Source organism: Thermobia domestica, chromosome 3 (genome assembly GCF_964235325.1).
Source record: "Thermobia domestica chromosome 3, izTheDome1.hap1.1, whole genome shotgun sequence".
NCBI classification, from domain to species: Eukaryota; Metazoa; Arthropoda; class Insecta; order Zygentoma; family Lepismatidae; genus Thermobia; species Thermobia domestica.
In genome coordinates, this window is record NC_137456.1 from 340294632 (window position 1) to 340320423 (window position 25792).

The 25792-nt window shown below is 35.2% G+C and overlaps 1 protein-coding gene and 1 long non-coding RNA gene across 5 annotated transcripts in view; one reads left to right on the top strand and one right to left on the bottom strand.

Annotated features, from left to right (window-relative positions):
- The window catches only part of LOC145681259 (uncharacterized), a 395864-nt gene that overhangs the window by 274366 nt on the left and 95706 nt on the right, over nucleotides 1-25792 (bottom strand). The window lies entirely within an intron of this gene.
- Nucleotides 1493-14448, top strand: LOC145682025 (uncharacterized). The gene is made up of 3 exons (XR_014130880.1): nucleotides 1493-1733; nucleotides 9725-9863; nucleotides 12459-14448. It is a non-coding gene; the product is annotated as an uncharacterized LOC145682025 (long non-coding RNA).

Sequence of the window (25792 nt, forward strand, 5' to 3'; positions counted from 1 at the left end):
ATTGTGCTTTTGATAAAGTTGCATTGTGGAACCAAGCTTATCCAGATTATCACAAACCACACGTCGTGAACAAATTATGGGCAGATGTAAGCAAGGAACTTGGCGTGGAAGGTATGCATATTTTTCTTTGTTTTGTCTTTAAAATATGAAGATTTAATTAATACATGAACTCCAACTTTTTATTCAATTTATTTTTCCTTTCTGTTCCTTAAATAATGATTTTAGGAATATATGTAATTATTGACAAATATGTTTGAAATAGCAAAAACGGGTTCCTTTTACTCATGGAGAAAAGTTACGTAGAAAGTAGATTGATTCTGTAATCTCTAATCTTATTTAGTTAATTTATTTAAAGTGAAAATAGTAGCGGTTACCACGAAAGCATAATAATAAAGGGAGCGACATTCAGTCTATTTTGCACACAAAGGAAATGCCATTCATCCTTTGAATGTGCAAAATATGTCATTTATCCGCATTCGTCTTTTCGTGCTCTCAAGATTTTAAGGTACGAATTTTGAAGCAAAAATATTTCACATTGAAGCGTTGAAAGAGACATTGCAACTTGATTCGCATTCGCAATCGCATTCGGAAGCAATGAAGGCGCAGCCTTACACGTCATTCTATTTATTACCTGTAGTATGCAGCGCCAGGGGAAAGTATATGAACCAGCGTTGCCAGATCTAGCATAATGATGCTAGATCTAGCATAATTTGCATTTCTTTAGATCTAGCATCTTGCTTTTAGCATCCTACCCAAATCTAGCATAATTTCAGCAAGTTTATCAAAAAGCCGTAAAACCTGAAGATGAGAAACAAGTTGGTCGTGGGAAGAAAAAAAAACGGCAGAAATGTATCCTCTTTCATCGATTCATATAGTCGGTAAACCATACAGGCAGTCTTATTTTCCGAAGTAAGTTAAAAATGGCTTTTTTTTTTTTTTTTTGTGGCTTCACCCACGGTTTTCTAATTCTTTAACTGCGAGGCATGGTCGTAGCTATGGGGGCCATTATCCCCTGCCAACTTTTTGACAATTTCACCATCTTTATTTCTGACTTCATGACCACCTTTATTCCTGAAATGAAAGGTCAGGGACCGACCAAAAATTTGCCCCCCCCCCAGCAGACAATTCCCAACTCCGTTTATGCTGCTAGGTAAAAATTTTCTAATTTTCTAATTTTCTTTCAAAATATGTAAACAAACACTTTGCATTCATTTATACGATATATACGCCATTGAGTCTGGGAACGACTGCACTAGTTTAGTTGAGTTAAGCTTTGGTGCGTGAAGTATTGAGTTCTATCCACGCATTCTTGAGCTCTGCGTATTTTAAGTTACGTTATCGTATCTCAACTTCGTTGTTTTTTCTTTTAAAACTCCTGAAATAGTAATTATGAGGATCTAGCATAATTTAACCGAATCTAGCATAATTTCGATCAGGTTTTGGAATAATTCCGAACTGTCAGTCTGGCAACGCTGATTTGAACCAGCAAGATTTGAAAACAAATGAGTGTTAGATACTGGTGGATCATTCATTTGTGAAGATGAATACAAATAAATTGCTTGAAATATTCCTTCCATTGAAGAAAATAGTAACAAGTCAAAATGTTCAATAGAGATCACCTAACGAATTTAGCATTTGGAGCCTACTAAGACTACATTTAAGTCGGAGGCGAGAAAAACACTGTTAATAGTGATGAAGAAAGAAAGAAGCAAAGAAGCTAACATTTGAAACAAGTAAGTTTTTATTTATTTATATATTTATAACATTTGACAAATTTCTTCCATTTTCAGGTTAGGGTAGAGCTTTGTATTTCTCTTAACGGCATAAGTTTAGAGTTGCCCCTCAACCCCAAACTGGTTTGTGATTTATGCACGGGTTAATTTACAACGCCCGCTCCAGCAGATACTCTCACTCAGAAAGGAGAAATTACACATTAATAATTTTATGAAAAAGAATCAAAACTTACCTAACCTTAAGCTAAACCCTACCCTACTTATTTATATCTTACTCTACCATACCCTACTCTACTATATTTTTTCAAAGGGCCCTACTTATCGATGCGTAGTTGGGGCGTGTCTTACCCTTATGCACTGTAGTTTTTATGTTGTACGTCCATACTGTCCTTATACTGACCTCTCCTTATGTCAATCTGCACCGCTTTTTATAAAAATCAGGAAAATTTACAGGAGAAATGAGGTAAGAAATGATAATTTGAAGTTTTTATTTGATGTTTAGGAATTTAAGTTAGGTATGAGAGTTATGTTTAATACGAGAAAAGATATGTGGAAGTTAGTACTATTTGCCGGATGCGGAGCATTCGCGGAAGGTTTCAGCAGCATAGTAGTTGTAAAATATGGCGAACAGGTGTAATGAATGCTCAAAAATAATGAAGAAAACCTTTTAAATTTTTGTAAAGCCAACGGAGTACTAAAGTTAAGTGAAATGTAATAATTTTTAATACTTTAAGCACTGTTTTTTGTATGTTGCAAAGTCCAAGGGCACCTACAGACTGGAGGGGCAACTCTAAACTTAAGCCCCAGTTTGTGCTAGGTAGCCACTGAAAAGCGCGAGTGTTATCTAACTGAGTCAGGGCAGAAGTGCAGCACGAAAGCCCGAGTGATAAAAGTGCGCCCGTAGGGAGCAGGCGCGTCATCGACGGGGGTTACGCGCATAAACGATGATAGTGGAATAGCACACAAACGACTATTTATTCCGAAGTTGGTCGTCGCCTACTTTTTGGCTAAAAGTGTAATAATTGGTTTCTTTCTTTACCAAAGCTTTACATTTAATTCACATAATAATGCCGAGTGAGCGTTAGCGAGTGGAGACGGGTTAGTGCAACGCAGGGCACGTTGTTTTCTGTTTTTATTACTGCTAAATGGAAATGAAATGAAATCTTTGAGTTTTACGTCCCACGGTTATGCCGGTTAGGCTAAAGGAGACGGTGATAATGAGAGATGAGTGAAATGGTGGAATGAAGAAAGTGGGAGGAAACGGGAGAACCCCGAGAAAACCCACGAGCACGGTGTTTGTCCACCACAAAGTTCACTTGGCGGAGGCAGGGTTCGAACCCGGGACCCCAGGCACCAGAGGTTACTGCTAAATGGGAAAACGAGCCTGTGTTCTAGAAGATTGCTGCCGTCTTGGTTATGTCACTAACCGTTACAGTAGACAATACAACTTTCTCCACGTTTCTTTATATTAGTATATATCAGGGTTGGCAAAAACCATGTTTTTGTTGAAAAAAAAACAAAAAAACTTTTTTTTTTTTTTGGTTTAAACCAGGTTTGTTTGATTTAAATAATTTGCTCTATATATTCATATCATATGTGGACAGAAATAAGTTTGTTTCATCTTGATGTTATTATGCAACAATCGGGTTATGCTGGAAGGGGTCACATAAGCTTAATGCGGAATAAAAACCGCTTCTCGAGTTACATCCGAGAGAAATTGTCCTCCATTTGAACTCGGAACCAGAACTAATTAGCCACAAATGCGATACGTCTGCCGACTCACTCACGAAGGAATCCTCATAAAAATACGTTGAACTGATCTTTACATGCTTCTTGATATAATTGTCAAGAGTAAATTCAGAAGAGCAAAAAGATAAACAGCTCCACAAGTGAAACTATTATACAGAATTACATATGGACAATTTCAAAGTACTACGGAGTACAGAACAACTAATTTAGTTCAAGTTAGTTAACAATGACTTTTATTGATACAAATTAAAGAAATACAGCGACTTAATTTGTATATCAGTAAGAAAAGTGAATAAAGATACGAATTATTTGAGTCCACTTTGGCTCAGACTCATTTATACATAAATAGATACCAGAAATACTTCTCATTTCACTAACTGCCTCTCGTGGGGTCTGTATGATCCCCCCCCACACACACACAAAGTACGGCATTTCGAAGTATTTTATCAATAGTAAACATTGAAACGAAACATTATTTAGTATTTTTCTTTGATTGCAATTACATAACAATAATAACTACAAAAAAATTACAAACATTTATAAGCTTAAAAAAAAAAGTTGCTTTTGTAGTATAATCTTTTTGAGTAATGCATGGGGAATTTAGGTCTGAATATAACACGAATAATGGGAGTAAAACGTGATAACCCACAAATGTCTGTTCATCAAGATTTTACAAACACTTACACTTTTACGAACATTTTTCGTTTTTTGGTAAAAACCAGTTGGTTTTTTTGAAAAAACCAGTTGGTTTAAACCAGCCAACCCTGGTATATATATAGGATGTAAGAAAATTTAAAGCATCAAACCTACAGAGGTGATTTGTCACATCAGAGCAAAGAAATAGTTCATATGGACCTGTGGTCAAAAGTCCATACTTCCGAAGCTATAGACTGTCGAAGACATAAGAAAATAAACTTTAAAAATCTATAGCTCAGTGTGGGACCGTGCGCAGTCAAGGAAAACATCACTTAAGAACTAGTATGTGCCCTATTCAAATACCCATGTTTCAGAATACTGCGGTGCTTGCGTATCAATGGACAGTTTATGAGCACTTCAACTTTTCTGAGTATTCCTCAACTGGCTCTATAAAAATTAATGTGTAAGTGCCACAAGATTCTGAAATATGGATATTTGGATAGGGCACGTAGTAGCTCTTAAGTAATGTGTTGACTCGACTGGGATCGGTCTCACAGTAGTGGAACTCTGGACCTCTAAATTTCCTTTTCCCACGTTTTCGGCAGCCTGTAAGTATAGACGTTTGACCACGGGTCCATATGAACTTTTTTTTTCTTTTCGTGTGCAGAGTAAGAATTAAATGATAACTTAGCTGCTGGTAGTCGAATTTCAGTTAAAACTACGCTAGAAGTCGTGCAGCCGAATAGTAACCGAGCAGTACTCAGTGAAACTACACTTTGGCTTTTCCTGGATTACTATAGTACGGAAGGTATAACGTCGTTGCTTTCCCGTGAAAAGTTGTAGTGACGTTTATGGGGAGTTGCCAGCTTGGTTACTCGTGGCTCGCTGAGCGCAGTGAATGGTGGCTGGTGATTTGCTATCCTCTTACCACACCCCCAGTGACGAGCAGGTCCAAGTGCGGGAAGCCAACGACGCTATACCTACTGACCTTTAGTTACCATGAAAATTGTCAAAAGGTGTTAACCAACTTACTTGATTACATTAAGCAAAAGGAATAACAGCTGTACAGTTTTGCGGTAAAAATAGCCGTCTCGTCTTTGTAATTGCTCATTGCACTTAATTATTGCCGGTACTTGGGCTGTTATAGACAATTAGTTATTTGAACCCCTCTTCCTTGGTTGAAGGACTCAGTTATTCAGGATAAATTAACACGTCTCAATTGATCTTTCTTTTCGAGTATCGAAATTCTTATATAATATTAAATTAGCTGCAGTATGGGATATTTCGAAGTAAAGTTTTCTGGTCACAGTATGAAACATCCTCAGATATACTAGTTGTCATTGTCGTGTATGCGATGCACTAACCAATTAAAGTAGTGTCTACTAATTACGGCTCTCGATTAATTTAATCGTGTGGTTGGCGTAATCATAAATATATTCATCTTTATTAAAAATTAGTTGCTATATAGATGTATATGTAGTATATAAGCGAATTTTAAAGGGAAATGTAGACATAGTAACTCCCACGGGACTTTTTTACAGGGGGGAGTGGGCAAAAGGACCGACATACAAGCAAAGTCACGGATACAAATACCTAGAACCACATAATATTTAATGTAAAATACAATTATTACAACTTACTGCTAACTTTACTAACTGTTGTGTGTGAATAAAAAATTTAGCATATTTTAATACTAATTAGGAAAATCCATTGTTAAAGCAAGTGCTCCCTGCAGCGGGCGGCTATGGTTACAGAATACAGTTTTAGTGTTATTGATACTTCGTAAGTGAAATCCTCATTTAGTTGGGTGAGGAATCTAGAATACGATAGTGCTATGATAAAGAAAAGAGTAAGTTTTTATATTTTAGGTATGTTTTGTATTTGTAACCTGTTCTTCTTTCCGAAAGTATATTCTCCTTTAGAACAACTTAACTCTGTGCATCAGAAGTGCAGAAGTACAACTCTTATGTAAATCAGGCGCAAATATATATGTATTGAAAATTGAAAGTAAAGATTACCATAAAAAAAAAAAGCAATGATAGAACGACAGTGCGAAAAATACGAACCAACCAGTGCTAGATAGCCACTGAAAAGCACGAATATTATTAACAGAGTGAGCACAAGGGCGTAGCAGGATGAGCTTAGTGTGCTTCCGTATGGAGCGGGCATGTCAGCGACGGTGGATATGCACGTAACCGAAGGTAGTCTATGCCTTACATCTAAAATGGCTTTACTTCACTCCTGTGGTTCTGCATCATCACTTTACATAATGCTTTGAGTTCATAATAGCTTCCTTACGGAGTACTATGCATTACGTATTACGTATTTCTACCTATGATAAATATTATAATAGATATAAGGCTCCGATATATTGTTACATATAGATTGCTATTGCAAAATGAATCAACATATAAATAACATAAATAATGGTTTGCGCCTTTCATACATTGCGCCTTTTATACTACGAGTATACATTTCCCGATTATACATGTAGTATCAGTATCTATAGTACCCTGCAAAATCATTATCAAATTATATTCTTACAAGAAGACAGTTGTAGATATGCGACAATCATTTTGGACATGAGTGTACATACGGATATAAATAAAATATATTTTATTATAGTTTGGTTTGCGCATGCGTATCTTTTGGTACATAAATTAACAAATGAACGTAAGTTTATCTGAAAAGTCGAAGGTTATGCTTTCTTTCGAGCGAATTTTAAAATTCTATTTTACGGTTGGTAAGACCTAGTTACCCGCTTCGAAAAAAAATGTATTGCTTGTGTGTGCAACCGTTTGGTCGCAAAAAATTCGAGAAACCGTCAAGTTTTCAAAAATCACCTTTCTCGAAATCACCATAATTTAAAATCCTGAAATGTTGTCAAATTGTTCAACTTTACATGAATAATAAACACACCAAATAGCATTGTCGACCAATGCTTCACGAATGAACTACAGCCTCTTGAAGTTAGCGAGGTTTCATTAACTTCAATATCACCGTTGGCAACACTGAAAACAATGAAAGTGCAACAATTTGATGATGTTTGTGGTTCACATTCATTAAATAAAGGATAAAAGTTTTTCCTGGCTCCTTTTTATTATTTTGATCAAAAAGGCTCTCTGAAATAATAAAATGAGCCTCCCCCTACTCCGTTTTCTTAAACCGATGTAACCTGAGGTGAAAATTACGATTACGAAACAAATTTTAAACTTACTTAAAATGGTTTTCGGAAACAAAGTTTCACTGATTTTTTCCACTCTGAAGTAATTATTTGCTTGCTTAGTGTCTTCTTCGCTAATAGCATGTCACCATGGCAGATGCTCCAATAGGTGTTGGTGCACTCACAACTCGTAGCACGTTGTCGATAGTCACAAAACACTTATATTCTCTTCTCTTATTCTCTTCTGGAAACGTGTACCCTGTTGAAGGTCCGGAGCTCCTCCGTGGCTAAGCGGTTAGCGTACGCGCCTTTGGCGTGGGAGACCCGGGTTCGATTCCCGGCGGGAGCTCATGTGGTTCGGATTCCACGTTAATCTGTAGGTCCACGTCTCATATAGCCTCGCTGCTGAAAGGGACGCTAAACTAAAATCAACTCAACCCTGTTGAAGGTCCATGTGGAAACAAAGAAAAAAAATAAAATGAAATCTTGGGCGTTTTACGTTCCACGTTTATGCCGGTTAGGCTAAAGGAGACAGTGATTATGAGAAATGGTGGAATGAAGAAAGTGGGAGGAAACGGGAGAACTCCGAAAAACCCACCAGCACGGTGTTTGTCCACCACAAAGTCCACACGGCGCGAGCTGGGATCGAACCAAGGACCCTAAGCACCGGAGGTGAACGCTCTACCACTGAGCTACCGCGCCTCCTGGAAACACAAAGAACACTGCAATTTCATGTAATTTATGATTTATTGATAATATTTCTGCTATCCATCACTGGTTATCATATATGCATGCAACAAAAGTTCATTTTTGCAGATTTCTTAAATCTACACTTTGAATTGCAGAAGCTCGATTTTGGGGAAAGCATGAAGTTAGTCCATGATGACCCGTTACTGCCATAAAAGCCAAAGATGACTTCGGTAAATACCAGTTACCGGTCGCACACTTTCCCACTTTTTGTTTTTTTTTTAATTTTCGAATTCGGTTTTTGGCAACAAGACGAGAGTAATACCCGGAGTTGGTACTTGCACTATACTCACGAATTTTTCTGCAGGTTTAATACTGTGAATCTGTTTTTCGTTTTCCCGGGTTGCCACATTCTTATCCCCCCTCTCCCCAATACGTCGCAGAGACCCTTACCACGGCCGATTTCACTGAAAAGCCACTGCTTTATCGGACCTGTCTGCATCTTGGACATCTGAAAGCAATTTTTAAAGTGGAGTGCAGCACCATCAGAAATCACTGAAACGGTTTATCAAATTGTAGACACTTATTTTCATGTGTTCGAACCTTTTTCTATAACATATATTATCGCTTTTCTTCGAGTATTTTTAGAATCTTATTCATGGCTATGAGTACGAGCCGAATTGTGTGTTTTGTCATCGCTTATTACAGCAAAACTGTCAGTTGTTTCATAATAATATATCACTCCCGTAAAGAAGGACATTTGCTCGTTTTTCCAGTGATCATTCTGAACTTCCCTTTGCAGAATAACAGTCCAATTTAAGCGAAGTTCACATGCAGTAAAATAGAATTTGTATCTTGAAATTTTACACGATGCTTTGCGGTAACATTTTTTTACACTTTCATTGTTTTCATTGTTGCCAACTGTGACTTCTAAGTTAAAGAAAGTTCGCTAACTTAAAAAGGCTGTAGTTCATTCATGAAGCATTGGTCGAGAATGCTATTTGGTGTTTATTATTCATGTACAGTTGAACCATCTGACAAAATTTAAGAATTTTAAATTATGATGTTTTCGAGAAAATGACGATTTTTGAAAATTTGACGATTTCTCGAATTTTTTGCGATAAAACGGTTGCACACAGAAGCGATACTTTTTTTTGGGGTGGGGGGAAGCGGGTAACTAGGTCTTACCAACCTTGAAAACGGAATTTAAAATTCGAACCGGAAGAAAGCATAAACTTCGACTTTTCACATAAACTTACGTTCATTTGTTAATTTATGTACAAAAAGATACGCATACGCAAACCAAACTATAATAAAATATAGTTTATTCATATCCCTATGTACACACCACAACAAGAATTATAACTCTACATGTCTCCATAGCTGAATTGTGAGGCTCCGAATTTGACCATTTTCCACGTTTTCTACAATTCATGAATTGTACTCCCCGTCCTTGATGGCCCATTACTTGGTGGAATTTTTTTTTTTTTTTTAAAAAAAAAATACGGGTCGCTTAAAACACGTCTAGTTTCTATTAAAAAAAGTTTGAACAATATCTGAGATGGTGATGGTACAATTTTATTTTTATTTATTTATTTATTTTTGCCTCAATTGAAATGGAAGGCACCAGATATCTAATTTAAGTTAAAAACAATGTACGTTTCTCATTAATTTTTAGTTACTATAAAGATGTGACTTAAAATTTGTAAAATACTGTACATATTTTAATTTTTTGCATTTTCTTTTTCTATAATAGATTATTAAAACACATGGTACAAAACATAAGAAATGTTTATTAAGTACTGACCTGTTCCGAGAGATCAGAAAAGATGAATACGAGCTGGTTTTGGAATGAAAATGGTGTTCTTTATGCTATGTATTGGGTAGTTCAGGAAGTAAGTATTTATTTAATGTTTTATTATTATTATTCGATATGCCCATTATACCATATAGTTGAGACTCTATAGTTCTATAAATAGAAAGAATGTGTCAAATAAAATTTACTGTAGGTAACCAATGACACCCCAAAATAAACAAACTTCTGTTCTTTATAATATATCGAACGTAAAGAAACGACATTGGTTGATTTGGCGCTTTATTGATGCATTTCGAATAAAAAAAGAGAAGCAGGACACGAGGCAATGCTTCGAGAAGACGATTCGCCCAAGAAAAGAAGAAAATTCCCGACGAGAGCTCACGTCGTGGTTCGGATTCCACATTAATCAGTAGGTTCACGTTTTGTATGGCCTCGCTGTTCACGGGACGTTAAACTCAAATTCAACTGAACTGAAAGAAGAAAATAGATTCAAGCTGATGAAAGAATTCGCCGTACAGAATTTTGAAACTGTTGATATTGCAGAATAATGCTGGATTTGGCCCATAATTCCGTCATGGAATGTTAATGTCATGGTAATTGTAACATAAGACAAAGTAAATTATTCAATAGGTATATTAGATTTCACTGTTGTTTCCTTTCCAATTATCTGTGTTGCAAATACGTAGTAATAAGCAGTAATGCAGTGTTATGAATTGCTATGAAGTTATGAATATCCTTTACGTTAGAGATATTGTAAAGATAACTTCACAGAAGTTTACTTTGGGGTGCTGTAGGATGCCTACAGCAAATTTTATTTTAGCCCAATATAGATTCATGCTGAGAAAAATTTCTGCAGGTCATTGTCTCCAATTTTCCTGAAATTAGGGTATATCATTCTAAAAACAAAATAATTAGACCCCTTTTTTTTTGCATTATACAAAAAAAAAATATTAGAACTAAATTAAGCATTTGTTGCAACTGAGACTTTCAGTGACTGTTTGCCATGGCGTTTTAAAGAAAATGTGAATCAAATTTAACCTTTCCGAACTTCTTAATTTTAGGTTGTGCAGTTATTTTTTGAGTTTTAGTGATAATGCCTATTTTTAAGGCTTTTAGTACGTAATCATCCGGTTTCTATTTTTGAAGTACAATATAACCCATTTAAGTAGATTAACCTATTTAGATATACGGCTTTGCGTCCAAACGTCTCGCTCCCAAACGTCCTGCTCCGGTATCACAGGGTGGTATAGGAGCAGAGGGCTGGTGTTATTTATCACTAGCCTTTAATATATATATATATATATATATATATATATATATATATATATATATATATATATATATAAGTGAGCATAGTGAGAAGGACCACATATACTTCTACCTTATTAATTTATACAGTATGGCGCTAAATTCTGTGTACGAAAGCAGAGGGGTGATTCCTGAGAGTTAAAAAAAAAAAAAGTTCCAATAAACATAGGGCGAAAACCCCATCGTTTATGTGTTATAGGCTGCTGAAATCATGAAAAAATGAACTTGAAAGGTTCATAGCTCCAAAACTTTGGGACCTACCTTGGTCCGGTCAAGACTTCACTTAGAACCTAGTATGTTCCCTATCCAAAAATGCGTGTTTCAGAATCCTGAGGTGCTTCCACAACAATGTTTATAGAGGGAGTTTGACTACGGGCCTATGATACATTCTCCAACTACCTCCATAAAAATTGTTGCGTGAGTACCTTAGGATTCTAAAACATGTATTTTAGAATAGAGCACATATTAGTTCCTAAGTGAAGTCTTGACCCGACTTTGGTAGGTCCCATAGTTTTGGAGCTATGGACCTTTACAATTGATTTTTTCATGTTTTCGGCAGCCTATAACACGTGAACGATGGGCTTTTCGTCGTAAGTTTATTGGAACTTTTTTGTTTGTTTTACTCTCAGGAAACACTCCTCTGCTTTTGTACGACGAATTTAGCGCCATACTGTAGGTATCGTTAAAAAAATGTAAATATTAAGCTAGGCTTAATCTGCACTTTTTTAAAAAAGTTTTTATCTCTTATTACTTTATGGCAGGCATGCATATAGCGGAGTTGGGATTTGGGCGCCAGAGTCCAGCGGGCAAGCTCTGTGTCGGTGTTCTACATTATTTATTTACAAATACTGAACAAAAATTCAGAATAAATTAAATCTTTTAAAAGTTTTTTTCTTTTTAACTTTTTAAAGCGAGCTTATCTTCTTTATCTTTTAAGTCGAAGCAGGAAATATAAACCACCGAACGATTTCTGTGTATGAACTGTCAAACTCGTAACCCAGCTGAGTTACTTTCCTTCCTTCGCTCAGTAATACTCATGCATCTACAATTTCCATTTTCATCCTAAATTAAGTTTATTGTGTTCTGTAATATCATTATTTTAAGTTTGGATCATAGTTTCAATTCTATATCTACACTATAACTTTATTCAGCGTACCAAATTTGAGTGATATTTATTAAGATATTTAGTATATAACTTCCAAAAGTATAGGAAACAATGTTTTAGTATTTTGGATAGCCTGAGGTAAGATAAAAAAAAACCGCATAAAACGCTTCGTTTGACTTAACCTTGATTCTGAGATATCTTTCGTTTTTAAATTTTGCCACACATGCTACAAATAGTAATTTTACAATCGCTTTATTTTAGGAGTCCACTGTGTTTGGAGGCTATCAACCGAGATGATTTCAAGGTACGCCGCACACAGGTACTACATAGACGGTACCAAATTTGACCGTAAGTAAGGATGAATCCCAGAAAAAGGAAGAAAGTGTTGTGACTCACCTAGCATTTCAAAGTGTCTTCCTATGTGATGAACTATCATCAGCCTCCCATCATTAGCGCGCGGCTTGCTCAATTTGCAGATTCGACGAAAAACGTTGTATATATAGAGAGTTTGGCATAGAGACATTTAGTATAGGAAGCCCAAAATTCATAGCGTCAACATAACACCAATTTAAAAATATAGACTGAAGATCTAATTAATTCTTATTGACTGTGATTTTTTTTTTGTTGGCGTAGCTCATTTCGTGTGATGTGTATGGTACTCATTTAAGCTAATTTGCGTGCATATTATGCTGTTTTAATTTATGGCAGTTAAATCACACTTCAGATTCTAAAGTAATGTATAATATACCTACTTCGTATCGTTAAATATATTCTTAGATGAAGGTGACAGAGAACTTTTCAAGAAATAGTTTAACTTATTTTGTGTGTGTTGAGGGGAGGGGGGACGTAAGTAAACGCATGATTCTGCTGCTTGGTTTTCGGTGATTGGTACAGTCATCTTCTGAACTACAATACTAGGGTGTGGGAAAGAGTTTGTAAGATGCAACTCTGTTCAAACTTTTCTTACAAAGTGTTTTTTTTTAATGTTAAATAAAACTTGTTAAAATTGATACACTGATGAGGTGTATATACATTTCAAACTATTATAATGTACGGTATGCAATTAGTAGACTTAAATTAATATAGACTTTTTGTTTATGTATTCACAGTAAATATATTGTGTACTACAAATGTATACTTAATGTAAAATTTAATAAATTATTACTGTAATTATTCTCAATAAATGTACAGGATTTTATTTTATGTATTGTCTTTTGAAGGTTCATTCCTTTATTTGGCTTTCGTTTTGTTATGTAATCATAAGGAATGTAGGATGGTGGAATTTAGATCATTTTAAGGATAATTTCTCTATTATATACGATAACTCAAAGAAATAATCGATTGTATATCGCATTAAATATTTACATGATATAAAATAAGTTATTTTCCCCATTTATCATGTATAAATCTTACCACCAGTGGGGTTCTGTAGTATAGACACTAGTTGCCCAAGTACTTCACAAGTTGCGGTATAGTCATTGCGGTCTGGTTGCTTGAGCACTGACTTCAGGAGTGGTAGAATGAATGACTATTCGGAAACAGTGAGTAGCCTAGTGGTTAATGCATCGATACGGTAAGTTGAAGTTACAGGTTCAAATCTTAGTCCAGTCTTGCATTTTCTTTCCTTTTGTAATTATGTACTTTAGCTTAGTAGACCTGATTTCTTTATACTCGAGTTATTCCATCATGACTTTCAACACAAGGACGACATGAACCACTCACATGTTGATAACTGGGATGTCTTCCTTGTGCTCTGTCATTTATTCTACGCACTACAATAGCTGTTTTAGTGTTGTGTAAAACATACAACGTAGAGCACAATTAAGACACCTCGACTGTGGACATCTGAGTGGTCCACGTCGTCCTTGTGTTAAGAGTCATGGTGCAATAAAATGATTTCATGATGATATGATCACGTTTTATAGTGATTCTTTATAAGAAAAACTCATTATATACACGTGTTTGTAAGTTTCGTATATTTTTAATACTTCTGTAACAAACTGTACTATAGCATTTTTTTTTAGTTCCATTAAAAATACTTTTCACAAAATGCATGTGATTTGTTCCGATTGTTATTGTTCCTCCATATTTTTAAATGAATATTGACATAGATATAGAATGTGTGTCCGAGATAATTTAGTTTTCTCCACTTGTACTGCACAGTGCCCCCTGTGGTGTCGCCTTGTAATATTAAGGGATCCCGGGTACATGACAAAATATTCAGAAAATATTTTCTGTACATGATAGAAAATATTCAGAGAATATAAGGTAGACAAATCAAAAACATTTTCAAATTACTTTTCTTCGTGTTCTGTAGCAGTAGCAAATGTTAAGAAAATATTAAACTAGTTTCAGACGAATTTGTGCTAACAAAGAAAATATTTACGATTTATTTTTCAAATAGCAATTGATATGTTTTTGATTTGTTATTGTATGTAGTTTCAGAACGTACTTAAAGTATTTTCTAACATTTTCTGGTTTTCGCAGAGAAATATTTTAAATTCTTTCTGAATATTTTTCCGTCATTACCACCATAATACCTACAGTTTGAAATACATTTCTTTCTTCAACCCATAAGTTAGAATACTAGAATTTATTTCAACAAATTTATGTGATGATAGAAGTTTCCGTGTGTTCTAAACCGGTTCCAACATACACAGACTTCTACCACCCCATCAATTTGTAAAAATGAAATCCAGATATTTTAACTTACAAGAGTTGGAAAACTGTTCAGTATGCATTTCCTTCAGTATTGAAGAAAGAAATGTATTTGAAACTGTAGGTGTTATCGTGGTAATTACGAAAAAATATTCAGAAAGAATTTAAAATATTCTATGGGAAAACCAGAATTCGTTAGAAAGTATTTTAAGTACGTTCTGAAACTACATGCAATAACAAATCAAAAACATATCAATTGCTATTTGAAAAATGAATCGTAAATATTTTCTTTCTTAGCACAAATTCATATCTGAAACTAGTTTAATATTTTCTAAACATTTTCTACTGTTACAAAACACCAAGGAAAATAATTTGAAAATGTTTTTGATATTTCTACCTTATATTCTCTGAATATTTTCTGTCTTGTACAGAAAATATTCTCTAAATATTTTGTCATGTACAGAAAATATTCTCTAAATATTTTCTGTCATGCACAGAAAATGTTCATTAAATATTTTCTGTGATGTACGGAAAATATTCACTAAATATTTTTTGTCATGTATAGAAAATATTTTTTGGTATGAGTGGAAAATATTTTAAAATTGTTATTTTACAGAACATTAATTTTTGTTAAAAATGGATTAAAAATTTTCAAAAAAACATTTCAACTAAGTACTCAATACATTGTAAAAATATTTAGAAAAAATTTCTTTATTTTAGACAAATGATTTTCAGTGTTATTGGCAAATGATTTTAAAATATTCCATGCAAAACATTTTAAAAACCATTCCGTTAACATTGTATAAAACGTTTCAAATACATTTTCAGTAATGTGTGGAAATGATTCAGAAAACATTTTTCGGAAAACTTTTCTAACGGCGTATAAAATATTTCTACAACGTTTTTGAGTATATTGCGAAAATATTTTCAGTATTATTTGGAAAATGTTTTCAACAATATATGGAATATATTTCCTTAAGGGAAGTAGGATACATTTTCTGAAGGAAAATGATGGTACGTTTTAGAAACGTTTTGAAAATATTTCATTGCTGTGTGGGGATTATCATATTTTTAAAAATTATTCGGCAATTTATCAAAATATCTATCATCATGAGGCATTGACCTACCCGTCCGAAACATGCCTATAGGAGTCGAATTTTTAACTAAAGAAACTCTCTCATAGTAATCAGAAAGGCCCTAATTGTTGTTCTTTGGCCTATCAGGAGTTGGCAACTCTGAATTATTCTATGGAAACTGAAATTCAACTTGCTTAGGCATAACATGACTAAAATAGTAATTTTGATTAATACCTTGTACCAAAACCTAAGTTATCTCTAATAGTTGACCAGTCTCCGCTGGAATTGGTGTTGGAGATTGAGCAAGACAGCTAAAGTTCCTAGGAAAAGGTTCTTCTAAACTATAAATTCTCGAATTATCTTCTACACCAGCGTTTCCCAACCGGTGTGCCAAATGTTATTGTTACGCAACTGACCAATAGCAAAACGTCTCTCTTCAATCCAATAAAACTTCATCGTTGTCCAGACCAAAGAACAGGGTCCACCAAAAGTCCAGATACAAAAATGGAAATCACTAGAAATTATTGCGGCGACAAGTCCATGTTGTCAAAATGCACAGAAAAAATAAATTTCCAAAGCACTCCCATTTTGTGTTATACTAATTATTTCATCTATTGTCTTCAGGCCTTAGTTTTCTGTTCCAAAATCTGATCAACAAACAACTTGGTGAATTGCAGTCTACTGAGTGAGTTCAAAAATATATTGTCTTCTATCAAGTATTTTATTTTCCCCAAATAAACCGATATCACTCTGTCGTAATGGGTTAAACCATGCAAATGTGACAAACGAAATCAAATTTGGAACAAGAACCGAACTCTAAAAGATGTTTACTAAAGGGCAATATTAGTACGGTATAGCTGTTCCGCCACCTTAAAAGAACATACAAAGGACCAGAGTAAAAATTTGCGGACATTCTTTTCTGGATTCAGCATTTGAACTTGGTGAGAAATACGTGAAAAAATCCAACATGATACGAAAATCAAGCGAGATTACATGATACATCACACTGAACTCCAAAATTAACACTTTTAGTCTTGTCTCATTGTTTCTTCCGCGGGAGCAAAAGAAAAATTTCTCCTTCGAGTCCATTCCTGCTTTCATGCACGGAGCAACAAAGCTGAGACTGAGACTATGCCCTATTCTCTCCTCCTCGTCTGCAGCAAGGAAATTGAAAAACTAAAATTTTTTAGTCACAAAAATTCTGTGACTACTTTGTACACAATACCAGGCGTTTAAAGAGCTTGTGTAACAGCAATGTACGCTACAAACTGCCAAACTAGAATACGTGTACAGGAAGTAATATCAAGCTTTGTGACTTGCGCTATGTCCCGATTTCTCACATGGATATCAAACATTGTTGCAAATTCTATAACAAAATAGCGGGCTGCACGACGGATCAGTGGTACGGTGCTTACCTCAGGTGTGTGGGGTCCCTGGGTAGATGCCCAGCCACGTAAGTTTCTGCTGGGTAACATCTTTTCCTTTAAGTCTCAGGATACTTACATTTCCTGTCACATTACCATTCCACCAATTCTCCCATCATCATTCACTTCCTGTAATCAATTCTCCCATCATCATTCACTTCCTTTAGTCAATTCTCCCATCATCATTCACTTTCTTTAATCAATTCTCCCATCATCATTCACTTCCTTTAATAAATTCTCCCATCATCATTCACTTCCTTTAGTCAATTCTCCCATCATCACTCACTTTCTTTAATCAATGTCTCCTTTAGCCTAAATAGCATAATCATGGGAAGTTAAACTAAAAGATTTCACTTTTTGTTATAATAAAATAACCAAAAAAATTTATTCCGTCTTTTCTCATTCATGCAAAATAATAAATACGAATAAGCGCTTGTTTATGTCAAATTGTTTTACTTTGTAGTAATTGGGAGACCAAGTAACTTTGTGAGTCCATTATAGAACCGCCCCTGTGTGAGCTTATGGTTACCTTTGTTACTTTCTAATAATATGTCATTCCATGTTCGAACATTCAGTGTTAGCTTTCTTTACCTCTTTTCGGCAAAAAATAATAAAAAATATTATTACGGTTTTATTTTATTCTACTTTTGCTACGATAGTACAATAAGGAAAGAAACGTAAGCAAAAGGAAAATTCTAGATTATTCTTCCATTAATAAAATATGGACAAGAGCTTACAGCAAAAACTGGATGTAATTGAGCAAATGTCTTCCATTCGAATCAAACCAGCATTTGTGTGTCTCTGTCTACACATCCGTATGTCTGTTCTACAATAACTCTCGCAAAATATTTATACTATTTTAATGAAACTCTTACATGCCACGAGAGCTCCTTTGTGGCTAAGCGGTTAGCGTACGCGCCTTAGGCGTGGGAGACTCGGGTTCGATTCCCGGTGGAAGCTCGTGTGGTTCGGATTCCACATTCATCAGTAGGTTCCGTCTCATATAGCCTCGCTGCTGAAAGGGACGTTAAACTCAAAATCAACTCAACTCTTACATGCTACGAGGGGGAGTGAAAAATTCCTGGCTTTATTCCCTTTAAATTGAAGTAGAAAATAAAGTTGTTGGCAAATTAAAGCCTTATATGTTAATAGGTAACTGGGTTGAAATCAATTGAATAATAATTATACAGCATATGTCATTGCAGGTAGAAAGTAAGATTGAAGAGGCTCGAGAAAGTTACACGTCGTCGGAGCAGAGGATCACTATGAAATTCTGGTATCCGTTGAAATGAGCGCAAGGACAAAAACAGCGCATGAACATAAACCGCACATGGACACAAACAGCTCATGCGAATAAAGCGTGGACAAAAACGGCGCATGCAAATACAAAAACAGTGCGTGGACAAAAACTGTGCGTGTACTGAATCAGTTCATGCAAATACTGCGTGTCAGAAACACCGCATGGAAAAAAACGCATACAGAGGAAAACAGTGTGTGCATAGATGCGACGCAGAAAAAACAAAATATAAATCAAAAGAGCGCGTTCTTCATTAGTAACTCGATCCTAGTACTTCTTAAAATATTTTCAAATGAAATTCAAGACAGATCAATATATTTGATTGGGTTTGGTAGTGCTACGAGAGCTACTATTTGTATTTTGAGTCTACAACGAAAAAACAGTAATTTGTCATTGAAAATTTATTGTTTTTTTTTTTTTTTAAATATTCTCCTTTATGATCAATACACTTTTGCATTCTTTCGAACCATTTGTCAAAGCATTTTTTTCAATCTTCTTGAGACACCTCCAATATATAGTTTTTGAACGCATCAACGGTTCTTCCGCCGACGAAAATCGTTGTCCACGCAATTTATTCTTGACGTTCGGGAACAAGAAGAAATCATTTGTGTCAAATCAGAACTGTACGGTGGATATACCATCAATTTGATTTTTTCAGAGTTGAAATAGTCGGTAGTTAGAAGAGATATGTGAGACAATGATGAATGATCCGACAGCGCTTGTTTGTGTTCCGTATTTGACCGAAGACCTCCGGCAAATGAATTGTTGTGTACCATTCAGAATTGACCGTTCTACGTACCTCTAAAGGCATAGTTGCACATGACCAGTTTTCCCGAAAATACAGGTGACCATCTGTTTCTATGTTCTTCGAGCGCGAACAACTTTCATTGGATTTGGTTCATCTTGAAACATCCACACAGTCGATTGCTGTTTACATTTCGGTTCATATTCATATATCCATGATTCGTCACCTGTTACAATCTTACGTATGTCTTTTGAAACACCGCCATTGTCTTTATTGAGTATTTGTGTGCACCAATCGACGCGAGCTTCTTTTGGAGTTTTCGTCAAATTATGTGGGATTATATGAGACTACACCTTTCTCACAGTTAAATGATCATTTAATATATTATATATGCTGGTGAAAGTAATGCCTAGTGTTGCCTCAATCTCACAGTATATCACATGACGATCTTGGAGTATTAGGTTTTGCACAGCATCAATGTTTTCTTGAATAACAACTGACTTTGGAGGATGTTCGCTAATTTCGTCAGTGAGCGAATGGCGGCCATGAGTAAAATCGTTATACCAGCGTTTTACAGTGGCAAAGGATGGGGCTTCATCGCCAAATGTGGAAGTAAATGGAATCGCATGAAAATTTTCACGAGTTAATTCCATTTTTCTGTTGTCACGCCATCTGCAGGTAAACGTATGTAACCGCTTTCCGGATCTCTCCCCTGGTGTCCCACCAGTGAGTACTTTTAGGAGTCCTGAACTTACCTGGTTACGACATCAAAGAACATTTCCGAAAAGGGATTACAAACCTTTTCCGGAATCGCCCTCCGGTCTTAATAATGAAATGAGCATTAAGCACCGAAAGGTTCGGATGTCTCGTCTCGAAATCCTCGCGGACGTTCAGATGATCGCTCAGACCACAGCTCATACAAATATCATTCGTACATGTAAAAAAAACACATTAAATAAAATAACACTATTTTATTAAAACACTATTTTAAAAAAGTGTAGGAGAAAAAACAATCGCCACACTAAACACTGAACACTTAACTATTTCCACAACAAAATTACACTTCACATTTTATATATTATAGCCCTTTGTATCGTGTATATGGATGAATGAAAGATTATTATTAGGATTTTACTAAGAACACTTTTTTCACACCATCAGCGTATACACATGGGAGATTAGCATTGTGAGGGGAACACGACGTAATTTTGTAGCTGCTACGAGAATCCTTAAAAGTTGTCGTTGGTCTCCAGCAAATGAATGCAGACAGTTGCACTACTAATTAAATCCTTGGTATGCCCGTTTACTACTTATACGCACAGGGTTTGCGAACCCAGGATTTCACTAATTAGGGGCTAACCGGTGTGCAAGTCCTTGACCGGCTATTATACGTATGCCCTTTACATAATGCTATGTCGAACCCAACGAACGTGTTGGTGATATCAATATTTCGAGTAAACTCCTAGAGTTGAGATGCTGGATTGACCGAATGATCAACGTTGGCAGTTTATTCTAAAATGCAATCATGTTAAATCCCCTGTACGGATATGCAAATTGAATATTAAAAGAATTGACGTTAATTTACAGTTCACTGGCCACAATATACAAAACATTGCGATAACATTGTTATGAGAACTTTTAGATAAAAGCGAATTGAGTTCATTTTGAGTTTAATGTTCCTTTCAACAGCGAGGCTATACGAGACGGGACCTACTGATTAACGTGGAACCCGAACCATGCGAGCTCCCTCCTGAAATCGAACCCGGGTCTCTAGCATTCTCCCGGGGCCAAATGCGCGTATTATAACCGCTTAGCCACGAAGGAGCTCTTGTAGCGAGTTATGCCAAGATTAATTGTGTATAATGCTACATTTGTTGTATATCACACATCATGAAATGTATATAAGAATGTTTCAAGCAGTAAAAGTCAATAAATACTGTAGGATAATATGCCCTTCTTACTATACTCTAGTACAGTGTTTCTCAGAAGATGGGTCGCGACCCATTGGTGGGTCGCGAGAAGTTATACCTTTTAATTATGAAAATCTTATTTTGGTGGAGAGACATATGTTGTGAAGTACTATTCAGAAAATGAAAATTGGAAGCGTTTGTTAATGAGGTAACTGTACAACAGGGCCGGGCTTTGAGTAACTACTTACTCTTCAGTCAGTAGAGATGTTGGTTTAGGATGGAAAGAGAGTGAGTAACGGAGAAGCGCACTTCGTCGGAAGTAGTGTTATCTTTGTGCTACCTTTCTATGCAAACACTTTAACCCTCTTTGCGCATGCGTATAATTTCATATGATACAGTTACTGAGAAAGGATGTTAATGCATATTTCAACAGGACCACAAAATACTTATTTATTTAGTGTGGGTCGCAGTAACAAATTTGAAAACCACTGTTCTAGTATCATACTTTCTTCAGGAGACCTTATGATACTATACCCTCTCAAATGAAAGTTTCGAAGTACTAACGTCATACCCGATAGCTCATCAACTACTTCCACCAAATAGTCGGTATCATTTTTCACTAATTTTCTGTTCCCTCTTTTGAAGTACACGCTGTATTTAATGGATACGTTAAATTTACATTTACAGGTTCCTAATGCTTGTTACATGTCTGCATGAATGTATGTAGTTTCTGTCCTTAGATTTATTCATTTCTTTTTTAAGATTTTCAGGCATTTTGTCAGAAATAGCATTTCATTTATTGTGCTATTCTGGTTTCTCTGGGGATTCTTTATTATTATTACTATTATTATTATTATTATTATTATTATTATTATTATTATTATTATTATTATTATTATTATTATTATCATTATTATTATTATTAAAAGTTTTAAATGGTTTTGAGTTCTGCTGGCAGGGATTCTTTATATTTACTGAATAGAATTATGCATGAGTTTTGTAATCAATTTAAAACTTTGGGAAGCTATTAAAATCATATTAAAGTAATTGTTCAATGCATTTCAAATGCTTTAGTTTCTACGTAGCTCATTAAGGAAAAGTACCTTTCAAAATACAGTGAAACCTGTAAATGTTGGCTACCATCGGTTCCATCCAAAAGAATTCAAAATTAGACTGAAGTCAACTTTTTAGAAAATAAGTGTAATCAGTTTATTTTAGACCAGGACTTCCAAGGTCCTTCACAGTCATGTTTTAACAATGACCAATAGCACGGCAGTTACTTTCAAATCATAAAACAATATACAGTAATAATGAAAATACTATAGTGTATTTAATATACGTACATTTTTTATTTGTTCCTGAATACCAGTCTAACTTAACCCTACAATGCATATCGGGACAGATATAAGTCATAGTGGTAAATAATCTGTGTTTTTTTACATAACGGTATTTACTTGCTAATTCGTGTTGAAAAAGATTGGGAACGTTCGGAGCTAGTTGTAGTTTCACAGTTTTCACTATTAAGCCTCCCGGTATTTCAGTTACTCATTTTTGTTTTCTCTATCAAAACTATTTATCACAGAAAATAAAAAAAAAAACATCCATTGTAGGGTTAAGAACAGTAGAAAGTTCAACTACCTATCGACAAGTTATTAATAAGCCCTTCAGGTAAAGTTGCTTGACATGGTTAGCTTTAATCTTGAACAAAGAGACCGATTATGTTTTGGTTTCCCCTAAAAGGTAGAATAAAGAAATATAATAACTAATTGAATCCCTCTTCATCCTTTTGTCAAAAGGTTCTTCTGTCAGTGACGACTAATCGTGATAGTGCATAATCTCAGTTTCCATTCAATTTACAAATACAGCACATGAAATAGTTAGGAGAAATAACAGCAATGTGATATTTAGCGTGGAAAATATACACAGTAAACTTATCATTAACTTGATACAACAAACGTTTCTTCAATGTGATGGATTTCTGAGATGAATTGATGGCCAACTTACAGAGAAGAATAATTTATGCTTGTCTTATGAGAAAATAGAGACTGAGGAAGAACAAGGTCAAGCTAAGCAAGTGAAAAGTCTGGAGAGAGTAATAACTAATGCTTCTCTTATGGGAAAACGGAGATACGTGAAAAATGAGATCAAAATAAGGAGATAGGAAATTTCAAGCGAGTAATAATTACAGCTCGTCTAATGAGAAAATACAGATTGAGAGGAAATGATTCCAGGATAAAGCATATGACCAATCAAGAGAGAGTAATAACTGATAATTGCCATATGAGAAGATGCAAATTCAAGAAATAAGAGGCCAAGATAAGCAAATGACAATTTGTAGAGAGGCCAACAACTACTGCTTGTTTAACGAAAAAATGCTTGTCTTTCGAGAAAGTACAGAGTCAACGAAAATAATGTCAAGATAAGCAAGTGATTAATTAAGAGATAATAATAATAAATGCTTGAATTATGAGAAAATAGACAATCAATAAAAATTAGAACAAGATAAACTGAAGGCTAAATTAAAGAGAAGAACAACTAATGTTTGTCTTATGATAAATTGTAGGTTCAATAAAAATTATGCCAGGTTAACAGAGTGGCAAATTTAGAAAGGATAATAATTGATACTTGTCTTGTGAGAAAATGCATATTGAAGAGAAATGATATGAGGATAACCATATGGATAATTTAGAGTGAGTAATAAGTAATATTCGGCTTATGAGAAAATACAGATCCAAGAGTTGAGTTGAGTTGAGTTGATTTTATTTTAGCGTCCCTTTCAGCAGCGAGGCTATATGAGACGAGGACCTACTTATTAACGTGGAATCCGAACCACATGAACTCCCGCCGAGAATCGAACCTAGGTCTCCCACGCCAAAGGCGCGTACGCTAACCGCTTAGCCACGAGGGAGCTCACAGATCCAAGAAAAATGCGGCCAAGATAAGAAGATGGCCAAGTTATTAGTTTTTTTTTTTTTTTTGTAAGTAACGAATATGTACTAAGAAACTAGGAATGCATTGTGAACTCAAGTATAACTGAGCAATGTATGGTGAACTCATTCCCCAAACATAATCTCGCCCTCCCTAGTCTTAGTATTCTGATAATGGGCCTGAGTTGGAGGTGTGAAATTCAATAAAACTATACTGCTCATAAATGAGAAGAAACGGAAACTTTCGCCATATTCTCATTAACAATCTTATAAACATAAAATGTTGAATGTGAGGATTTTCTCTCGGATATGTATGTTACTGAATATAAGCTCTTAATTAAAATTGATTGAATACGTACTGCATTTCTTAAAAAAATTCCGCTCTTGAAGTACGAAATGGGTACGAGTAATTTTTGCTCGCTTTTAAAATTTATCTCAAGAACGTCTAAACCAGCCCTGGCCACGGCGAGCAGATAGTGGAAACTCTCCTCGTGAACGCTCACGAGCATTCTACATGCAAATGCCGTTGTTCGTACTTCGTGCATCTTCGGCTTCCGTCCTCAGATAAGCGGAAGTGTTGTCAATTTTGGCGGCAATCACTAGCTTACCAAATAAAAAAAGTATGTATGGTAACTGATTGCCATTTAGTGTAAAGTGTCTTTTACAATGTGGTAACCGTTACCTATAGACAACACAAACTTGTAACAGCAATCAAATGATGAACTATGTACGTTACTTTTCTTCTTTTTTCTTTCCTTTCGTTAAAGAAGAATATGGTGGAATCAAACCATCGCTTACATTTATAAAAATTTGCTCGTGTGCCCAATGGAAAACCAGTTTTCAATATATATATTATCAAGTTCTTAATACGAGTGTGGGTTTGTTATATTATGTCGTTTCGCTCTTTAGGAAAAGAGATAATCTGTTGATACGAAAAAGAAAATACTGTAGCACTGTTTGTAATTATCTAAGTATTATCTACAGAAAATTAGCTTATGCATGTATGTGTGTACGAATAGACTTTACAAGGGGTTGTTTGTGGAGATTAGAAGTAACTATTACACTATTAATAGGAAGAATAGTATTTCTTACTCCACTTTTAAAGTTACTTTGATCGCAAAGAATCAAACAAAATATTAAGAAAGCCAAAGAGATTTTCCATTTTTAAGAGCGACCATTAGTGACTACCATTAGTGTGTTTATTTTAACAAGGGGTGTCTTTTTAATAATGAAAAATATATTGTCCCTGGCTGGTTGCTTGCCGGTGGCCTGTTAAAAGTGAAAAAGAATGTTAAATCATATCAACGACTGAAGCTACACGCTTGTCTTTCTTCGATAGTTACTGACTGATTTTGAAAGCCACAATGTTGTAGGCCTACTGTAACAGCGTAAACTCGGAAGGAAACGTTCCAACTGAATGATACGAACAATTATTCCCAATGTCTTGAACATGAAACGTGGGTTGCACGGATAACGCTTAAAGTGGGCTGAACTGCACTGGAATTTCCTTCCGGCAAAATATTGTTTGGTCGGAACTCAGTTCTTCTGTGTAATTGTC